The sequence below is a fragment of the Cetorhinus maximus genome, chromosome 24, assembly GCF_964194155.1.
Source record: "Cetorhinus maximus chromosome 24, sCetMax3.hap1.1, whole genome shotgun sequence".
In the NCBI taxonomy this organism is placed as follows: domain Eukaryota; kingdom Metazoa; phylum Chordata; class Chondrichthyes; order Lamniformes; family Cetorhinidae; genus Cetorhinus; species Cetorhinus maximus.
The window spans coordinates 15550461-15570552 of record NC_135902.1 but is presented as its reverse complement, the minus strand read 5'-3'; the positions used below and the strand labels follow the sequence as shown (position 1 = coordinate 15570552).

Below are 20092 nucleotides of genomic sequence, written 5' to 3'. Positions count from 1 at the left end.
CCTATCCACATCTACCCTGTCACACCACGTAAGAATCTTATAAGTTTTAATGAGATCACCTCTTATTCTTCGAAACTCTAGAGAATACAGGCCCAGTTTCCTCAATTTCTCATCATAAGACAATCCTGCCATCCCAAGGATTAGTCTGGTGAACCTCTGTTGTACCCCCTCTATGGCAAGTACATCCTTCTTTAGATAAGGAGACAAAAACTGCAATCAGTACTCCAGATGTGGTCTCACCAAGGCTCTGTACAATTGCAGCAAGACATCTTTACTCCTGTACTCAAATCCCCTTGCAATCAAGACCAACAAACCATTTGCCTTCCTAATTGCTTGCTGCACCTCATTAGTGACTCATGAACAATGACACCCAGGTCCCTTTGAACATAAACACTTTCTGTTTTTTCCTACCAAAGTGAATAACTTCACACTTATTCACATTATATTCCATCTGCCATGTTCTTTGCATTCACTTAGCCTGTCCAAATCCCCTTGAAGCCTCCTTGCATCTTCCTCACAACTCACATTCCACCTAGTTTTGTGTCATCAAATTTGGAAATATTGCATTTGCTCCCCACATCGAAATCATTTATATGTGTACCCTCTTTTTATCTACCCTTCAGCCAATGGAGACAGTTTCTCTTTATTTACTCTATCTAAACCCTTCATGATTTTAAACACCTCTACCAAACCTCCCTTTAGCCTTCTCTGCTCCAAAGAGAACAAGCCCAGCTTCAGCCCCTCAGTTCCTTCTTTCGAATCAGTCAAATCCTGTGGATAGCTTTAAAATTGCACAGGGCTACAGGGGAGCTGGCAAGTTGGGAATAGATAAATAAAGAGGTGTAATTTAGTATTCTAGTAATTATAGGAATAGGAATATAGGAAATAGGAGCAAGAGTAGGCCAGTCAGCCCCTCGAGCCTGCTCCATTATTCAATAAGATCAAGGCTAATCTGATTGTGGCCTTGACGCCACTTTCCTGCCTATCCCCAATCTCCCTTGACTCTCTTGTTGATTAAAAATCCGTCTGACTCATCCTTGAATATATTTAATGATCCAGCCTCCTCTGCTCTCTTGGGAGCAGAATTTCAAACACTAATGACTCCATGTGAGAAGAAATTCCTCCTCATCTTCGTCTTAAACAGTAGATCCCCTATTTTAAACTGCCCAATAGTTCTAGATATCCCCCATGACAGGAAGCATTCTCTCAGCATCCACCCTATCATGCCCCCCTTCAGATTCTTTCATGTTTCAATACCATCACCTCTCCTTCTTCTAAACTCCAATCAACAGAGTTCCAACCTGTTCAACATTTCCTCATAAGAATGTAACAAGTAGACCATTTAGCCCTTCAAGTCCACTCCACCATTCAATGAGATCAAGGCTGCTCTTCTACTTCAACATCATTTTCTTGCGCTATCCCCTTATTCCTTGATGTTTTTAATAGGTAGAAACCTATCGATCTCTGTCTTGAACATACTCAATGACTGAGCTTCCAAAGCCCTCTGGGGCAGAGAATTCCAAAGATTCACCATCCTTTGGGTAAAGAGTAATTAAGCTACAGCTAACATTTAGTAAAGTTAGTGATGGTCTTATCTTCACGGTATATGTATGAACAGTTAAGTGCCAACTGAGAAGAGGAGCCAAGTACTTGTTGGCTGCCAATGAGTTAAATCAAAGCTACATCATTGTGCTGGCATTTGACAGCTATGTGAAGTTGTTTAAGATCTGAGCCCAAAGTCTGAAATGAAGTAATAACATCTATTGTACAAGACCTGAAACTTGCAGGCAGGTTACAGTCCTGCATCTACAGCTTTAGTGAATCATCACTAGACATGTGATACAGCGATTAAAAGATCACTTTGATAGAAGACGTTTTAATTATTTATAGCAACAATGCTGGAGGGTTGTTCAACACATGGTCATATTTTATTGCTGGGCTTATTAACGTTTTGTTAAACATCAATTACTGTTCGCTGGCAGACACTTAAATGAAGTGAGGCCAGGAAAAAAACATTCTGTGCAAAGAGGGGAAAGAAATAGTTCCACTATCAGCAAGGATGTGGATAGCAAACCAGGCAAAGTTGGCACTGCATTGCACCTTGCTGAAGCCATTTATACCCACTGCCAGTGCTGTAATAGAAACAAGGCTCTGTGAGTAACTCTGGGATCAGTGTTATATAAACAAGGCTCTGTGAGTAACTCTGGGATCAGTGTTGTTATATAAACAAGGCTCTGTGAGTAACTCTGGGGTCAGTGTTGTTATATAAACAAGGCTCTGTGAGTAACTCTGGGGTCAGTGTTGTTAAATAAACAAGGCTCTGTGAGTAACTCTGGGATCAGTGTTGTTATATAAACAAGGCTCTGTGAGTAACTCTGGGATCAGTGTTATATAAACAAGGCTCTGTGAGTAACTCTGGGGTCAGTGTTATATCAACAAGGCTGTGTGAGTAACTCTGGGGCCAGCCTTGGATAAACAAGGCTCTTTGAGTAACTCTGGGATCAGTGTTGTTAAATAAACAAGGCTTTGTGAGTAACTCTGGGATCAATGTTGTTATATAAACAAGGCTCTGTGAGTAACTCTGGGGTCAGTGTTACATAAACAAGACTCTGTGAGTAACTCTGGGGTCAGTGGTTTATAAACAAGCATCTGTGAGTAACTCTGGGGTCAGTGTTACATAAACAAGGCTCTATGAGTAACTCTGGATTCAGTGTTATATGAACAAGACTCTGTGAGTAACTCTGGGGTCAGTGGTTTATAAACAAGCATCTGTGAGTAACTCTGGGGTCAGTGTTATATAAACAAGGCTCTGTGAGTAACTCTAGGATCAGTGTTGTTAAATAAACAAGGCTCTGTGAGTAACTCTGGGGTCAGTGTTAAATAAACAAGGCTCTGTGAGTAACTCTAGGATCAGTGTTGTTAAATAAACAAGGCTCTGTGAGTCACTCTGGGTCAGTGTTATATAAACAAGACTCTGTGAGTAATTCTGGGGTCAGTGTTGTTCAATAAAAAAGACTCTGCGAGTAAGTCTGCGGTCAGTGCTACATAAGCAAGGCTGTGTGAGTAACTCTAGGGTCAGTGTTACATAAACAAGGCTGTGTGAGTAACCCTGGGGTCAGTGTTATATAAACAAGGCTCTGTGAGTAACTCTGGGTTCAGTGTTATATAAACAAGACTCTGAGTCACTCTGGGGTCGGTGTTGTTATACAAACAAGGCTCTGTGAGTAACTCTGGGATCAGTGTTATATAAACAAGACTCTGCGATAACTCTGGGATCAGTGTTATATAAAAAAGACTCTGTGAGTAACCCTGGGGTCAGTGTTATATCAACAGGGCTGTGTGAGTAACTCTGGGGCCAGCCTTGCATAAGCAAGGCTCTTTGAGTAACTCTGGGTTCAGTATTATACAAACAAGGCTCTGTGAGTAACTCTGGGATCAGTGTTATATAAAAAAGACTCTGTGAGTAACTCTGGGGTCAGTGTTATATAAACAGGGGTCTGCATGTAACTCTGGGGTCAATGTTGCTATATAAACAAGGCTGTGTTAGTATCTCTGGGGTCAATGCTGTAAGTTTGAAAGACAACACTTTTGTTGTCACTACTGTGAATGTATGTCACATGTAAATGAATCAAAGCTGGAGCACCAGCAGCTCCATCATATTGCAGAAGCCCTTCTACTGGAGCATTTACAGCATTGAAAGTAGCATTAAGCAGAATTGCTGCATCACTCCGCAGTATAAATGTGGTATTAGATGGGCCTGTGATAAAGTTCTATGTTATCTACAAGGTGTTAGACAGAATGTGCTATGGAGCCACAGTATAAATGAATAATTAGATTGCGCTGTTGCTCCGCACTGTAAATAGGTTATTGAACAAGCCTGCAATATTGCTCCATGGTACATACCTGCACTACTAATATCACAAATATTTCCCTGCAGTATAATCAGAGTATTAAACAGTCTTGCAACACCACCCTGCAGTATAAACTTTACATCTGGCATTAAACAGGTTTCCGCTCTGCATGATAAACAGTACTGCACGGATTTGAGTACGTCATGTGTGATGAGATCCCGGATCTTATTAAAAATGCCTTGCTTTTTCTGAGTATGGATTCCCTGGCACTCTGAGGTAAACTCTCCATCATTTCTTTTGACGTGCAATTGAAGTGTCAGCTTTGGTATTTTTGAGCTTGCCAGCACAAATATACAAGTGTTTAAAAAGAAAATGTCTGTGGGATGCTTAAAATGCCCATGGGTTGCATCTGTACTTACTATTTCATATTTTGTTTGTGCAGTCAACATTCTCTGATCTCTGGCCCATGGTGTAAATAAAGAACATGTGAAAAAGCTGAAGTTTAACTAAACATTCAGATGGCTTTTTAATTTGGTATTTGCATGTGGCAGACACACACACACAACAAAGTTTTCCTTTTCAGAAAATATACTTTATTCATTAAATTTGTAAAAGTACATTACGTAACAGTTCAAATTTGACATTACTTAAAGTGCAACAGAATCAAATTTCTGTCAATTACCGTATGTCACATTCTGAGGTGCCTTACTACACTTACAATTACAGGTTATATTTACAATATCTGTTTGCATTTCATGTCAAACATTCACTGGTGCATACAGCCCAAGGGGTTTTGTACAGGTTCCAGCCCCTCATTGACTGGATGACTTTAGGTGATGGCCATACCCACATTTCTGGATCTTGCAAAATGCCAGTGTGCAACACTCAATCATTGTCAGCCCTTTGCCTCAGAAGACCAGCAAGTTTCAGGCAGACAAAAGAGAGTCTTTCACCATTGATGTACCCGCAGCAGAGGTTAATGTTTGTATCGGGTGTACACCCCTGGGAGCAGCCCTAGAGTCCTGCCAAATGGAACTGTACAGGATAAACCTCGACAAGAACCATAGCATCTCTTTCCCTTTCTTTGCAAAGGCACATTCCAGAAAGAGGTGGGCGACTATCTCTTCCCACACCTGCTACTTTGAAGACAGCGTGCGGTGGCACTGAGTCTCCGGGTATGCATGAAGGATCTGACGGGGAGGGCTCTTCTCACCACCGGTCAAGCTCCATCTTGGTGCTTGTTTGAAACTCCTGGCGATGAGGCCTTTTGCCAAATGACACTCACAGCATAGGTACTGAAGAGGAAAACCAAGATACTCATGCTGCAGAAAGGAGTGAATCTCTAGCTCTTGTTTCTTTCTTTGACCTGAATCGCTCCTCTCTCACTTTTAGCAGCTGGCTTGGTGACCAGAGGGCACACTTCTATGATAAATGACAAAAGAATCAAAGGAGTGTTTAGGAGAATTTGTTTTAAGCAGTGAGTAGTTACAACCGGTAATGCACTGCCTGAAAGGGTGGTGATAGTGGATTTAATAATAACTTTCAAAGGGAATTGGATGTTAAACTTGAAAAGGAAAAGACTTACACAGCTAATTGATTAGCTCGTTCAAAGAGCTGGCACCAGCACAATGGGCCAAAGGGCCTCCTTCTGCATTCTTCCCTTCCCTCAATCTGTCTTTCTCTGTTCTCCGTTACTCTCTGCTCCCAGTTCCTCTCAAGAAGTTTGGGTTTGTGATTTCAATTTAATGCCACAAAAATCGTTTCCTGGCCATTTTATGTAACTCAGTTTAAAACAGGTAATTTTTTTTTTGAGGAGGTGAGTTTTTGTGATTCAGATCCAACCTAAAGCAAAGAAGCTGCACGAATCTATTGTGAAATTAGCTGGGAACAGTTTTAAAACCGTCTTTAGTGGGCAGCAACCTGTACCACAAAACCGACTAGGATTTTCACGAAATGTCCAATGATATTCAGTGAGGTTGGGTGGTATGGGAAATGGGCAATTCACAGCGGTGCCAGTAAGATTGGGGTTCCATAGGTTCCCGTTGTACTTGCATTGGATGTGATATAGCGAATGTTCACTAGATCGGCCCCTGGGATGAGGGGGTTATCCTATGATGAGCTTATATCCTCTAGAATTTAGAAGAATGAGAGATGATCTCATTAAAACCTACAAATTTCTGAAGGGGTTTGATAGGATGGACGCTGAGAGATCAGGCCATAACTTCCGACTAGCGTTGGAAAGTGCTGGCCCACAGGAATTAGAAGAAATAAATACCTACTTACCTGGTATTGAAAACTACATTGACACTTAGGTTTGCTGGAGCCGCTTCGGGCCTGCATCAAAAGGCTCCTCATAGCCTCAGCGAAGCCTAGATCCAGCAGATTCAAGGAGTCCACGCCCCCTTTATTATGACACTTGCTGCTGTAAAGTGAGTAAATTTAAAGGGCCAGGGAAGTTGGCAGGCCAGTGGGGAGATAAGTCGATAGGATTTGGCGGGGGGGGGTTGTCCACGGACAGTTCGGGGAGTGTCGGTCGGAGGTCAGGGGAGGTGGGGGGTGGTGGGGGTCGGTTGGAGGGTTCGGTCGAAGGCCCAGTGGGTGGGGCGAGAAGTCTGTGGGAGGGGGTCCAAGTTACCGGGAAGAGGGGGGTGGGAGTGGGGGTCGGTGTTGGGGGGTGGGAGTGAGGGAGGGTGTGGGGGCTTCTGAAGTTGGTTGGGGGTATGGGGGAGTGGTGTCCGAGGTCCAGGGGGGTCATGGGGTGGGTGTCTGAGGTTCTGGGGGAGGGGACTGTGGGGGTGGTTGGAAATCTGAGGGGAGTTGGAGGGGTGGACCGACATCAGGGGCGGAGGTCAGTCGAAGGTCCAGGGTGGGTGGGGGTGGTGGGGCCCTGGAAGTCCGTGGGGAGGAGTTGTCCGATCTCCAGGGGTGGGGGCAGTGGGGGATATATAGGTTGGGGGGGGTGGTGGGGGAGTGGCGGAGATCGGGGGATGTCTAAAGACGGGTGTTGGTGGGGGTGTCGGAGGTCGGGGAGTGTGGGGTGTTGGAAGTCGGGGGAGTGGAAGATCAGGGGTGGGAAATCGGAGGTCGGGGGGCTGAGGGATTGGCAGGTGGGGGTGTTGGAGGTCGGGGAGTGGGGGTTCAGAGGTCGGGGGGTTTGGGAGGTCGGTGGGGGGTATGGGGGAGTCCTGAGGGGGGAGTGGGGGTATCCCGAGGGGGGGTGGGGGGAGTCCCATGGGGTCGGTCTGGGTCAGAAGTTAGAAGAAGTTCTAATTCTTCTAGCTTTTTCTGAGTAACTATTGGTGTAATCCTGGCGGAACCATCCGAAGTTTGTGGTTTAAGCTGTATTTTCAGATGGTTCCCAGCGCAGAGCAATTGTCCAGAGGAAGTGTGCACTTCTGGGCAATTGCCGTGCAAACCCTTACCTCGGAACTTTCCAGAGGGATTCCCCAGTGTATCTTTGGAGAACCCCCCCAAATCTGACGCTGGGGAGCGTGGAAGTTAAGGGCCATTGTTCCCATTGGTTGGGGAATCTAGAACACGGGGGCACAGTCTCAGGATAAGGGGCCAATCATTTAGGACTGAGATGAGGAGAAAGTTCTTCACTCAACGGATTGTGATTCTTTGGAATTCTCTACCCCAGGGGATTGTGGATGCTCCATCATTGTTGTTTAAGGCCTGGATAGACAGATTTTTGGCTTCTTGGGGAATTAAGGGATATGGAGAGCGGTCGGGAAAATGAAGTTGAAGCCCAAGATCAGCCATGATTGTATTGAATAGCAGAGTGGGCTCGATGGGCCATGTGGTCTACTCCTGCTCCTATTTCTTATGTTCTTATAGAGGGAGCTTTACCCCACAAATGGATAATATGCTACATTTTAACAAAAAAGACCACTCTGACCCTAACCTTAAACTCATGTCAACCTATTTGCCTCAGGAAAGCACCATGTCATAAATAAATGTAACAGTTGAACAGACTTTAGTAACAGAGTAGACTACAAGTTTAACCAAGGTGCTACAGTCTAAGAATTGGAATTAAAATTCACTTCTTCAACTTGGCCTCAGTTCTTTGATTGTCCCTCTTGGTTTCAGCTGGAAACTGGAAGTAACTTTCTGAATGTTTTGATTTGAATTAATAGTTATGATAACCCATCACACCTTCATCAATTGTTTCTAATTGATTTAAATTCAAATGCTTCAAACATATCAACACAAGCAGGATTCCGTGACAAAACATGGATTAATACCAACTCACAGAAAAAGTGACACCTTTAAAAAAGAACCAAAACCTGTCAAAAAAGAACTGAATGTTCCAGAGATGTTAATGGATGCATTAATATGCCCAAGATATTAAAGGTGACAGAACCAAGGCAGATGGAGTTAAGATACAGATTTGCCATGACCTCATTGAATGCCAGAACAAGCTCATGGGGCTGAATGGCCAATTCCAATCCCCACGTTCCTATCTGGTTCGCATGGGGATGGAGAAGAGATTACAGCAAGGATGGCAGGACCAGGTTTATGTCTGAGGACATCACTCATGGGCTTAATGGGCCAAATAGCTTTTTTCTCTTTCCAAGTTTTCTTAGTGGGCATCCTTTAGACTTAGTGTGGTTACAAATTTAGAAGGTTAATTCTGAGTAACAGTCTGTTCAATGAACATGGCTGATCTAGCCCAGTGTTACAGCGGTCCACCAGGAACCACTTTGAGTGGCCTTGATTGAATGACTGCCATAGCTCACGCTCTATGATTCAGTGTGCTATCCCCTTTAATAAGACCTAATGTGGAACATGCTAAGGGAAAATTATTGGCCTTGGGATTCATTGACTTCCCTCCAGCTTATAGTTCAACAGCAGCATTTCCCTGGAAATTCCTCTAATACTTCCCTTGGTGTTTTGAGGGGAATTCTCCATGGTCTGCACGCAAGTGTCTGACAGTTTGCCAGACTGCTGAAGTCTGTCATGCCCATACACAGCACACTGGACTAGGAAGCCAAGGAGTAATTGCTTGCAGCTGAAAGTTTTCTCGTGCAAGCAAAACTTTGATGAATCTGTTCATCAGCTCCTCCTTCTACTGTAGGATGAGAATCCTAGTTTAGAATTCAAAAGGATTCTGTTGCACAGCACTTTTCTCAACGCCCCTGCCCCCTCCCACCCCTGCAACAAACCCCCCTATCAACAAGCCCCTCCACCCCTGGGTCCCCACAGTTTTCTCTCTCCTGCTCTGAAGGCAGTTTTTGTCTAGTTACACTCCAGGAAAAAAGGAATGACTTACATTTATATGGTGACTTTCACAGCCTCACAATGTCTCACGGCACTTTACAGCCTATTAAATACTTGTGTCTTTTGTCACTTTTTACTAAGTGTACTCACTGTTGTAATGTAAGAAACACAGCAGCCAATTAGCACACAGCAAGATCCCACAAGTAGCAATGTGATAATAACCAGATTATCTGAGGGATTATTATGGTTGAGGAATAAATGTCAGTGATGGCAGAGAAGAACATCCAGCACAGACTTAAGGGCTTAATGGCCTCCTTCTGTGCTCTAAATCTTTCTAACACTCCTGTTCTTTAAAATAGTGCCTTAGGATCTTTTGTATCCATTTGAGAAGGTAGTTGGGACCTCAATTTAACATCCAATCCAAAAGATCACACTTCTGACATACAGTATTTTTTCAGTGCACTACCGGAGTGGCAGCCCAGATTATGTGCTTGAAACTCTAGAATGGGGTATGAACCATGAGGTTCTGACTCAAAAAAGGCAAGAGTATTTCTCCCTGAGCCATAACTAACACTTAGGGTGTTGTCCTACGTTAAATGCACTATATAAATGGAAGGTGTTATTGTTGAAGCATTGAATGTGCTTTCATTTCATCCAAAGCCGCTGGCAACATCCAATCTTCTGCCCAAGCGATCATTCTCTAAATATGTACCCAGGCAGGATATTCCACAGGAGTAACACCTGCTCCAAGCTCTCCCCTGCCATTTCCTGCTAAAAATGAGGGAGGGTTATGGATGGACATCAAATACGGCCACTCAAAATGTGAGTGTACTGTTAGGGAGAAAGCAGAAGAAACCGCAAATCAACAAAAGCATACTTCAACAAGCACAATTTGAAGTTGGAGATTGGGTTCACATAAAATGGCCAAATCATGACCACAAACTTGCATCATCTCTATCAGGGCCAAAGCAGATCAAGCGGTTGCTCGGTATCAATAGATGTCTGTAGGATGACAACACAACATGGAAGCGAGACATTTGATAGCAAGCAGACCAGAATATTTTGGGGAAAGTGATTACGAGGATACATTTTCTTTTCTGATGTGTGACTGCAACGTTGAATATCCATCTGGTTGTCAAAGCCATTCATGTGGTTCCAATCCCGTCTAACGTGAAAGAGTTGGCATCGTTCCAAGGTACAACCAACTTTTCTCACAAATTCGTTCCTAAGTACACAGAGATCACGGAATTCCTGTGAAAGCTTCGGTGAAAAGATGCATAATGGAAATAGACAATCACACATCAAACAGCATTTGACACGTTAAAGTCGAAGATAACATTTCTGTCAGTCCTCACGCATTTCAACCCACATGTGGAAACATGTCACAGCGGATGCATCAGGAAATATGATAGGAGCTGTATTCTCACAGTACTATCAAGTGGCACTTGCCTAGCAATAACCTGCTTACTGATACTCAATTTGGATTCCACTAAGGTCATTCAGCTCCTGACCTCATTACAGCCTTGGTTCAACATGGACAAAGGAGCTGAACTTCAGAGTTGAGGTGACACCCCTTGAGAATCTAGGGGTGGTTGACCGAGTGTGGTATCAAGGAACCCTAGCAAAACTGGAGTAAATTGGAATCAGGGGTTGAAATCTTACCTAGCACAAAGGAAGATGGCTGTGGTTGTTGGACGTCAATCATCTCAGTTCCAGGACATCACTGCAGGAGTTCCTCAGGGCAGTGTCCTCAGCCCAACCATCTTCAGCTGCTTCATCAATGACCTTCCTTCCATCATGAGATCAGGAGTGGGGATGTTCGCTGATGGTTGCACAATGTTCAGCAACATTCGCAACTCCTCAGATACTGAAGCAGTCCATGTCCAAATACATCAAGACCTGAACAATATCCAGGCTTGGGCTGACAAGTGGCAAGTAACATTCGTGCCACACAAGTACCAGGCAATGACCATCTCCAACAAGAGATAATCTAACCATCGCCCCTTGACATTCAATGGCATTACCATCTCTGAATCCCCCACTATCAACATGCTGGGGGTTACCATTGACAAGAAACTGAATGGACTAGCCATATAAACACTGTGGCTACAAGAGCAGGCTAGGAATCCTGCAGCAAGTAACTCACCTCCTGGCTCCCCAAAGATTGTCCACCTTCTATAAGGCACTAGCCAGGAGTGGGATGGTATATTCTCCACTTGCCTGAATGAGTGCAGCTCCAATGACACTCAAGAAGCTTGACACCGTCCAGGACAAAGCAGACCGCTTGATTGGCACCAATACCACAAACATTCACTTCCTCCACCATCGATGACTAGTGGCAGCAGTGTGTACCATCTACAAGATGCACTACAGAAACTCACCAAGGCTCCTTAGGCAGCACCTTCCAAATCCACAACCACTCCCATTAGAGGGACAAGGTCTGAGGATAGATGGGAATACCACCACCTGGAAGGTCCCCTCCAAGCCAGTCAGCATCCTAACTTGGGAATATATCGCCGATCCTTCACTGTCGCTGGGTCAAAATTCTGGAACTCCCTCCCTAACAGCAGTGTGGGTGTACCTACACCACAGGGACTGCAGCAGTTCAAGATGGCAGCTCACCACCACCTTCTCATGGGCAATTAGGGATGGGCAATAAATGCTGACCTAGCCAGCGATGCCCACATCCCATGAATTAATAATAAAAAATTGAAGGAAGCAAATGATCAATAACTTACACGTCATGCCTGTTGCCGAAAACTGAATAAAATACTCTACTGGACAACAGGGTGCACTAGCCTGCATCTACGCTTGTGAACATTGGCACATGTATCCATGGTAACATGGTAAAAGTTTCATTCTCTGTACCAATCACCAAGCACTGACTACATTGTCATCCACGTCAGGATCTGGTCATCGACCTCTGCGCATCTACAGATGGTCAGATCGTCTCCATCAGTACAACTTTGAGATCGAGTATCTTGCAGCTTCACACAACCAAGTAGCTGACATACTTAGCCATACTACTGTCGCAGACAGCATTAGCAAAAGCAAAGCAACTTGCAATATTGAAGACTATGTGATCAAGGTGATTTCGTAAACAATTGCAAATCTTGTTATGCAACAGGAGAAGCGGCAACCGACAGTGTACTGCAGAAAGTAAGCTAGTAACCTAAAAACCGATTGACGTCGCGAAATAGAGGAAGAACTGACCCCATACTGCAGAATATGCGATAAACTCGCATTGTTTGATGACAACTGTATCACAAGTGGAACTCGAGCAGTAATCCCAAAAGTGCTACAGCAACATACATTGTGCCTTTTCTATGAAGGACATCAGTGGTGTTGCCAAGATGAAACGATGATCCCGTGAAGCAGTCTGGTGGCCGGCAATAAACTGCACCATTGAAGAGTTTATTAGAAACTATGTAGCTTGTACATTTAGTGAAGAATCTGTTAAACCATGTCCCACACCTCTTACAATTGACTTCATGGCCAACAAAATCATTGAAACAACTCCAAGTAGACAAATTTGGAGAAGTGTAAGCAGCCCATAGGAATCAACATTTTTCAATTGTTGTTCATGATCTACGTAGCAAATGGCCAGAAATCGCTGCAGCAAATTCCATAACCACCACTTCGGTCATTAACATTCCAGACAATTTGTTTATAAAATGGGATTTGCCAGAGACTGTCACTGCAGACAATGGACCACAGTTTGTTTCCAGTCATTTCACGGAGTTCCTAGCAAGCTATGGAATTCACCCCCAGCTGACATCATAATACAACCCTTAATTCAATGGTGGCATTGAACGATTCAACAGGGTGATCAAGGACAGCATGAGAGCCAGTATGTAGGAGGGGAAAGCATTTGAACAATCTGTTCATTTCCTACTTTGTACATTTCGACCTACCCCACACTCTCTGACCGGAAAGACACCAGCCGACCTTATGATTGGTCGTGACTTTTAAATATTGCTGACCATTGTTAAACCATCACCACTATCCAACCAGAATGTCAGAGCAAAAGCAGAAGAAATTGCAAAGCAACAAGATAAAGCAAAAGCATATTTCAACAAACGAACACATGCAAGGAGACCACAATTTTGTTATCGGGTGAGGAGGAGTGAACAGGCTTCCCTTTTATTCAGACTCCTTGGTTGGTCACAACAGAGGTTTTTTAAAATGTATTTTCCCTGTAAATGCCCTTTCCAATCCAGATATATTTACTTTTTTATAAGGAGTCAATCAAACCAGGTTTCTTGAATCAAAGAAAGAGTAAGTTTATCATTTACAAAACCTGAGAAAAAATAATAAGGTGCGATGACACACACAGATCTCAGAAGTAAGAAAAGCTACAGTCCAAATAAAAGTTTTAAAAATATACGATTAAGTCCTTTGCTTGTCCTTGAGATGTAAATTGTTGAACATTGTGGCCATTTGAAGTTAGCTGGTTTCCTTTAAAATCCTGGAGTTGAAGTTCAGATAACTGCACTCTGCTAGAGACAATCTTAGCTTGAGAGAGAAAGAGAGCTTCCTTACTGCTTCCTTCAGCAGTGTTTCCAGATGACTTTTATTTTTCTCTCTGTTTCTGGCTTGGCAAAACCTGTTATTACAATTCCTGTCTGTATATTCCAAGAAGGAATTCGATTAACATGTCTTGCAGTCATTGTTGTAGAACAAGTAATCTCATTTTTGATCTTTCACCTCACAAACTTTTGACACATTTCAAAATAGCAGAAACCAACAGGAGATGGGATTATTTCATCCTCCAAAGGGAGTTTTGAGTGTCTTTTGTGTGTACCTGGCTGGTTACCAGTTCCTACTGTCTTGACAGAATTACAGTTGATTAAAGTCCAGCACTTTGCATTTTTAATGCCTTCTTTTCAAGTGTCCCTTTTTGACGTGGACCTTGCCACCCCCAGATGTGGAATTCCATGAGCAACATGCCAGCAATGCAATCCATATAGTAACTTTTCAGAAAAGGTCAACATATAATTCCAGACATCAGGTGCCTCATGGAAGCCATTTTTGGTCAGTGTCTTTTCTTGTATTTTTTAAGAAAACATGTCCTCTTAAAGCATTTCAGTATGTTTTTAGGTAGCTGGTAAAGTTATTAGTAGATCTCACTCAGTCACAGTTTCCCATCGTCATGACAATTTGAAGTTAATGATTGGGTTCACATTAAATGACCAAATTGCAACCACAAACTCATATCATCTCTATCAGGACCAAAGCAGATCAAGCGGTTGCTCGGTGCTAATGCTGATCTGTTGGATGACAACACAAAGTGGAATCTGAGGTGCTTGATAGCGAGCAGACCAGGATATGTTGAAGACAGTGATTCCCTTTTCTGAGAGTGACCACAATGCTGATCATCCACCCCATTGGGCTGATCACATAGAACCAGATCCTCAAGTTTATAGATCTCAGCACCATCATCAACAACCTGAGGCATAAGACATAACATTTGCCAGTAAAACAATGGGAGAACATAACCAAGGGAATTTTCCATCATCTTGTCACAGGTTGTTTAAGAATTAAAGGGCTACCATAACCTATGTAAGTGGATTGCAGGACAATGACCAACATAGGTTAGGGTTGGATGGGACCCAATTTAAAACAAAAACATGGCCAGCCCAAGAAACCGCAGCTGAGGCCTACTGCAACCATTTCTCACCCTTTCCCAGCTAATGACCAGCAGGATCCCCATTGAAGCTGTGTCCCGATCAGCAACGCCCCCCCCCCAGCCCCCCACTCCCGTTCTGTCTCCAGAAAAACCCTCTTTCATGTCTGCCACTTCCCTTCCCTCTTTAAGACCAACCTGCCACACTTGCTCTGCCACAGCCTTTCCCCACCGAGCTGCCTGGGGATGCCCAGCAGGCGCCTGATGTTAATGAGGCCCAATATCGGGCACACCTCAGGCCTACGCTTTCCAGCACAGGCCAGTGGAGATGAACTTATAGGCTATGGTTCTTAACATAAAGAAAGATCACAAGGAGGATTAGACAATGAGTGAGGTAGGTATTCAAGAGGTAGCTCAGGCTGGGGGAAAAGCAATGGGATACAAGAAGAGAATTGCAGAGTAGGAGTGTGTGAACTGTGGGCTGCACCACCACTGGAGGAGTGGAGGACAGGAGGGGGATGCATGGTGGAACAAAGCCAGAAGAGCAAATGTTGTGAGCCAGGTCTCAAGCTGGAGAGGTAAGAGGCCATATAGAGATTTGTGAACAAAGGTGATGATTTTGAACTCAATGAGCTAGAGTACAAGGAGCCCAGGACAGGTTTGTGAAGACAGGGGTAATAGGCAAGCAGAGTTAGTATGGGGTAGGACAGGGGTAGGGTAGGTGGTGGAGTTTCGAGTGAGTCGGAGTTTATGTAAGCTTAGTGCTTCAAGAGGTAGAGAAGTCACACCTGAGAGTTGATTCAAGTGTTGCTCAGAGTTTCGAAAGGAAAACAGAGATAAAAGGTTTCCTGCAGCTGGTGGATCCAAAGGGGAGTTTGAAAGTCAGCACAGTGCCAAACAGGACACCGGGGTTGTTAGCTGGTGCATGCCCCAACAACGACAGAGCCAGACTTGCATTTGAAGGCATCAAAATGAATCCAAACCATTAAGGAGGAATATGCTGCACAAGTTTAATTTCAGCTTATTTCTTCAGTGAGTCCTGTATTCTGAAGGATCAGCTTCAGAAACTCCCATCGTCAACATGCTTCAATGAATCCAGCTAGCTTCTGCCGTCTTTTAAAGCTTCTATAAGCTGTTCTGCTGCATTATATTCTTACTTTCTTCACGGGAGAACTACTTATTGAATCAGCTGGAAAAAATCTTTTCTTTAAAAATTGCTTCAGTGGCAGGAAGATGACGGTAATCACAGAGTGAAGCTGGACTTGAAATGAGTAAAGTTGGCAAGTGATGGGAGCAGTCTTCGAGTCATGGATTTACAATCTAAGCATTTTTCTACATCCTGTTGTTATTAAACTGACAGCCAGTCACAAAGAGATCTTTCCCTTGTCACCGTAGTGATAATTCAGTCACTGGGGCCAGGACTTGGGACCTCCACACAAAGCAGCGTGACTGATGACTGGCGTGAGGCTGTACGAGCCAAGCTCCTGGCTGGGGGAGTTCAGAACTGGGGAGCTGGGAATCTCTCAGCAAATACTGTCCCCCAAATGATAATTGGAGAAAAGTAACTCATTATCAGTTTGTGCGATCGTTAATAGTTAGAATCGTAGCCTGCTTACAATGTCAGCCTGCAGCCTCTTACAATGCTTTCAGAAGTATCCCTCTGCTATTTTGTTGCAAGCGTTAAGCTGATTATTTTAAATAGGAAAACACAAATGAATATCGTATTCGTGAGCATAGCATTTTTTCATTATAGTTGCCTATTGGAAGTTGTGGTGTTTTCTTGAACATTGTTTTTTTTTTATTAACATGCATCATTAACTGGCAGGAAAAGACCATCTGGTGCATCAAGCCAGCCTCACACCATGGTAGCCCAAACATCATGGCTAAACAATCCCCTCCCCACATCGCCCCCTTCCCCCTCCACTACACGTCCCATCCCATAATTTCCAGGGAGAAGCAAAAAAAAACAGAGGAAATTCCCCAGGGCCAAAATGAGAAAAATATACTCTGGAAAATTATTCAATTCTCTCAGGCTATCAAATCATGTCCAGGACATCACATGTGCCATCTGGAAAAGCCATTTGCCTTCACAGTGATCTCTGGATCTCTGGTCCAGTCAGGAATTGGTCAGCTCCCTTCTGAAGTCAGCACCCACCACATATATTTTTTAGGTATTAATAATACATAGTCTCAATCTTTTTCAGAACATCCTGGCTGGGGCCTTTCTGTTCCAGTTCGCATGGTCCATCATAGCAACGTTAGGGCTGGATTTTTAGGCGCTGAAGGGGGTGAGCACAGAGCAGGGTGGGCAGGGAATTTCGCATTGTCGGCCTGCTTGTTAGCTCCCCAGTTCCATCTTATCCCCGGGTCTCGTTTCCCAGATGGAGGTGGCAGGGCTACCCGCCCAAAGACGACGATGGTTAAAGGCCGACTGTCAGAGGTGAACCTCCAAGACCCATGAGGCGTCAGAAACTAGGTCAGCTGTCTGAAGGTGGCCTTCCCGTGGCAGACCAGCTGGCCAATGCTCGAGGCTTTGAGTCCCTTCCTTGCCTGCCTGGCTTCAGCTGCAACCATCACAGCACCTCAGAAGTGTAGCCGCATTTGTTATGTAGGGAAATCTGACAGCTAAGTTGTGCACAGCCAGGTTCCAAAAACTTTATTGAGATAAATCAACAAAAACCTCTTTTAGCTCACATTTAGCAGTCTGGTTAATGCTGTGTCAAACTCCTTTGCTCACTATTCAGCAAAATCATTGACCCTTTTGTTTTAAACAAAGGCATCAATCAGTGCTGTAACAATAAAATTCCAACCGCTTAGCAAAGGGCTACTCCCCGTCTGGTGTGATACTTCTCTCATGCTGTTATTTCTCTCTCAATGAAAAAGTGAGTGAAAACTGGGACAAGGCTGATGGAAAATGACCGTAGAGTTTTTATCCATTCAAACCTTTGCTCTAGTCTTACCCCCATCCTAAAATGGATTAGCAACAAGAACAAAAATGCTTGGTGAAGGCCGCTCACAAAAGAAAATGAAGCAAAACTGCATCGGGAGGTATAAAGAGAGGAAAAACATGAGTTCTCAGCATCTTGGACTAAGCGCCGCCAAGTAAGGGCCAGACTTTAAAATATCACAACAGCATTGTCCAACTCTACTAAAAAAGTTGGATCACTTGATCGAACACAGAAGTGACTCATACTCTTCCAGGGTGAGGCAGTTCTGTAACTCGACCAGCAAAATAAAAAGGTTAACAAGTGGTAAACCGGCGTGAAGTCCAGCTGGTGTTGGTTTAAAAAGTGGGGACGTGGGGAAAGTCCTTTAAATGGACAGGCAGGCTGAAATAATTCAGGAGACCACAGCTTTTGAGGAAAGAGAGACTTAAAAAAAACGACAAGCTTTTCAGATGTCGCGCGTTAGAGCGAGAAAATTAATCGACATACAAAAGAATGAAAGTTAAAATAAGCAAAGAAACATTCCTTTTATTTGTGGAAAAGTCACTGTTCAAACAAAATCCCATTTAAGAATTAAGAATTTGAGATTGCGAAAGCCTTGATGATTTTTGAACATTCCCCTATTATTTAACATGGATATATACAGAGAGGGTAGCCCTGGTGTGTGTAAAGTAGTTGAATACGTGTGCAGTTTTTTTCACATAAATATTTCATAATATATTATTATTAATCCCTAACACCTGAGGTCAAAGAAAAAGTATTGAATACTTGAATGTGTTGTTCCTAAGAGCCACCATTTGCTATTCTATCCCTTGTTCAAAATCTCTCGCTCTGTTCAGATCCCCTTACCTAGCCCCTAAGGATCTCCAACTCAATTTCAACGTTTGCAGTAATTTGAGGTGGTAAACAGTCACGGTTGCTGTCAAAAGACTCTTAAATTGTAATTCAGACATCGATATTTCAGAAGCACCAAAATCAGGCATCTGAAGACAGAACTAAGATTCCGGAGCTGAATTTTACAAGATGCCATCATCCCCACCAACCCCGGCTGAAAAGTCAGGGGGAGCCCCCTGACCCACAATCTCGACGGCTGCCCCGCGGCAATTTAACACTGGGAGCATTGTTCATTTCTTTAAGGTGAGACTTCCGCCTCTTTCTCGGGGGGAAGCTTCACCTTACAGAGCTGCTGGCCAATCGGATGGCCAGCAACCCTGTAGCCCCAGCAGCACCAGGCAGAAGGGGTGGCCACTGTTGGCAGTACAGGCAGTCCTGCCATGCCGAGGAGTCCAGGTGAGTGCAGGGTTGAAGGTCTGGGTGAGTAGATTGAGAGGGGCTCTATTCAAGAGGCCAGCGGGGAGGGATAAATGTGGGGGGGATTGACCTGGGGCCGGATGCCTCCGATTGGTCCAGGGTGCTTCGAAAGGAGGTTTCCTCAACCCTGCCTTGCCCAACAGCAACCCACACAGCTAAAGCTGCTGGGCTTCCCACATGGCAAAGGCCACCCCTGCTGCAGGTAAAATTGCGGCAGGAATGGGATGAGGCCCTTAAGTGGCCATTAATTTTAGACAGAGGCAGGTGGGTAGGTGGCAGGAAGGCACCCGCTGGATATTACGAGATCTCCCCCTGCCCTGGCCTTCAAACCCGCCGATGGTGAAGCATAAAATCCATCCCATGGCATTTCCCTGGAGCTCCCTTGCCTGTAATGTGGTGCTGATGACAAAGTAAGAACTTATATAGCGCCTTTCATGACCTCAGAATATCCCAAAGCTCTTTAAAATCAATGAAGTATATTTTGAAGTATAGTCACTGGTGTAATTTCAGAAACATGGCAGCCAATTTGAGCACAACTGGCTCCCACAAACAGCAATGAGATGATCTGATTTTAGATACTGATTTAGCGATAGATATTGACCAGGATACCTGTTCTCCTTTGAAAGGGTGGCATGGAATGTTTCACATCCTGGAGGGCAGATTGGACCTTCCTAAGATAGGGAGGAAAGAACAAACAGGAAGGATTGTAGCCGGTTGGAAGGCAGGAGACATTAAATGATTAAAGTGATGATGGTGCAAGGCAGCAAAATTGGACTCAACATTGAGTTCAACAATTTCAGATCAAAACCACAGCTCCCATTTTTCCGAACAGCAGATATTTATAACGATTCTGCTATTGTGATTTGCAGCTCCTCCAACTTGTTTTTCTTGCACCATTGCCACCATCCCTTTTGTCATTCAATCTCTCCTAGCTACTACCATATTAAAGAGCTTCCCATTTGTTCTTTCCTCCCCTCTGCCCTTTTCCTGCTCTGTGTTTGCTTAAAACCTGTTGCATTTTCCAAAGGCTACTGAGCTGAAACATTGGGCTAGATTTTACAGCCCTCTGCTGGCGAGTCTGGAGTCGGGGGGTGGTGGGGGGTGCGGTTTATAAAATGTAGAGCATGCCCTGCCCGCTG

General features: G+C 44.1%; 1 protein-coding gene across 1 annotated transcript in view; it reads left to right on the top strand.

Moving 5' to 3' along the window:
- Positions 1-20092, top strand: part of cacna1g (calcium channel, voltage-dependent, T type, alpha 1G subunit) — a 1015897-nt gene that overhangs the window by 861487 nt on the left and 134318 nt on the right. The gene's annotated exons all lie outside the window — the stretch shown is intronic.